We start from the raw sequence: 2,619 nt of genomic DNA on the forward strand, positions 1-2,619 counted from the left end.
TTAGAATCTTGGTTACTCCTTCAGTATATCTATTATAAATTGTTTGACAATAGCTGTATTTTTTGTTATGTTTTGATCTTTAGAGATGGAGTCTCACTATCTTGTCCAGGCTGGAGTGCAGTGGCTATTCGTAGGCATGATCCTACTACTGATTAGCACATAAGATTTGACCTGCTCTGTTTCTGATTTGGGCTGGTTCATCTCTCGTTAGGCCACCTGGTGGTCCCTTCCTTCTAGGAGGTCACCATATTGATGCTTAACCTAATGTGGACACTCCCATTAAGCATACTTATAGCCCACATCTCCTGGGCTCAAGTGATCATCCTGCCTCTGCTTCCTAACTTAGGCTGCAGAAGCTGGCAACAACTGTCTTTTGACTGTTCAAACCAGTTCTCTTGATTCTTTTTTTTTTTATTGCATTTTAGGTTTTGGGGTACATGTGAAGGACATGGAAGATTGTTGCATAGGTACACATATTGCAGTGTGATTTGCTGCCTTCCTCCCCATCACCTATATCTGGCATTTCCCCCCATGCTGTCTCTCCCCAACTCCCTTTTTAATTTTTAAGCTTTGTGTATACATAGTAGGAATATATGTTTATGGGGTACATTAGATATTTTTATACAGGCATACAATGTGTAATTAATCATATCAGGATAAATGGGGTACTCATCCCCTCAAGCATTTATCCTTTGTGTTGCAAACAATCCAATTATCCTCTTTTAATTATTTTAAAATTAACAATAAAATTATTATTGATTATACTCACTCTGTTGTGCTAAAAAAATGCTAGGTCTTATTCTTTCTTTCTATTTTTTCCTCTGCATCACCCCATTACCTTTTCCAGCCTCTGGTAACCATTCTTCTATTCTCTATCTCCATGAATTCAACTGTTTTCGTTTTTGGCTCCCATAAAGAAGTAAGAACATGCAGTTTGTCTTTCTGTACCTAACTTATTTCACTTAACATAATGGCCTCCATGTTCTATCCATGTTGTTCTATCCATGTTGTTGCAAATGACAGGATCTCATTCTTTTTTTATGGCTGAATAGTACTCTATTATGTATATGTATCATATTTTCTTTATCCATTCATCTGTTGCTGGACCCTTAGGTTCTTCCAAATCTTGGCTATAGTGGATAGTGCTGCAATGAACACCAGAGTGCAGAGTTTTAAGACTTTTTTTGTGTGTGTGTGACCTAACACATGGTCTATCCTTGAGAATGATCCATGTGCTGAGAAGAATGTGTATTCTGCAGCCATTGAATGAAGTGTTCTATAAATATCTACTAGGTCCTGTTGGTCTATAGTGAAGATTTGACCCAATGTTTCTTTGTTGATTTTCTGTCTGGAAGATTTGTCCAATGGTGAAGTTGGAGTGTTGAAGTCTTCAGCTATTACCATGTTTGGGGCCAATCTCTCTTTTTAGCTCTAATAATATGTTCTTTATATATCTGGGTGTTTTAGTGTTGGGTGCATATATATTTGCAATTGTTATATCATCTTGCTGAATAACCCCTTTTTCATGGTAGAATGAGTTCTTTGTCTGTTCTAATAGATTTTGTCTTGAAATCTATTTTGTCTGATATAACTACTCCTCCTCTTTTTTTGGTTTCCATTGGCATGGAATATCTTTTTCCATCCCTTTATTTTCAGTCTCGGTGTGTCTTTATAGGTGATGTGTGTTTCTTGTAGGCAATAGATCACTGAGTCTTGTTTTTTTAAAATCTATTCAGCCGCTCTATATCTTTTGATTGGAGAGGATAGTCCATCAGCATTCAATGTTATTATTGATAGGTAAGAACGAACTCCTGCCATTTTGTTATTTGTTTTCTGGTTGTTTTGTGATCTTCTTCTTTCTTTGCATCCTGTCTTTCTTTTAGTGAAGGTGATTTTCTCTGGTGGTATAATTTAATTTTTTACTTTCAGTTTTTTAGTATCTGTTGTATATTTTTTGATTTGAGGTTATTATGAGGCTCCCAAATAGTATCTTATAACCCATTATTTTAAACTGATGACAACTTAACACTGATTGCTTAAACAAACAGACCAATAAACAAGCAAAAAGAGGCAGATGATGTCCTTATCTCACGATGGTCTACAGATGTCCCTGTGGGAATGTCAACAGCAAAAAGAAAATTAATAAGAACCCTACACTTAACTTCATCCCCTCACTTTTTGCCATTTTGTTTTTTTCTATTTATGTCTTATTGTACTGTGACTTGAAAAGTTGTTGTAATTATTTTTGATCAGTTTGTGTTTTTTCTTACCACTTAGGTAACAGTGATTTATATGTCACAATTACAGTGTTATAATATTCTGTGTTTTTCTATGTATTTACCATTGCCAGTGAGTTTTATACTTTCAGGTGACTATTTGTTGCTCATTAATGTCTTTTTATTTCTGATTGAAGTATACCCTTTACCATTTCTTGTAGGAAAGGTTTGATGTTGGTAAAATTTCTCAGCTTTTGTTTGTCTGGGAAGGCCTTTACTTTTCCTTCATGACTGAAGGATATTTTCACTGGATATATTATTCTAGCATTAAAGTTTTTTTTTTTTTTTTTTTTTTTTTTTTTTTCTTTAGAGTTTCAAAGCCAATTTTGTGGTTTTAAAGTAA

At 34.7% G+C, this 2,619-nt stretch overlaps 1 non-coding gene across 1 annotated transcript; it reads left to right on the top strand.

Moving 5' to 3' along the window:
• The first annotated feature begins 2,069 nt into the window (after positions 1-2,069).
• On the top strand, positions 2,070-2,128 carry LOC119472065. The gene has a single exon (XR_005201172.1). It is a non-coding gene; the product is annotated as a small nucleolar RNA SNORD35 (small nucleolar RNA).
• Positions 2,129-2,619: the final 491 nt, after the last annotated feature.

Source organism: Cebus imitator, unplaced genomic scaffold (assembly GCF_001604975.1).
Source record: "Cebus imitator isolate Cc_AM_T3 unplaced genomic scaffold, Cebus_imitator-1.0 Scaffold83, whole genome shotgun sequence".
Classification (NCBI taxonomy): Eukaryota; Metazoa; Chordata; class Mammalia; order Primates; family Cebidae; genus Cebus; species Cebus imitator.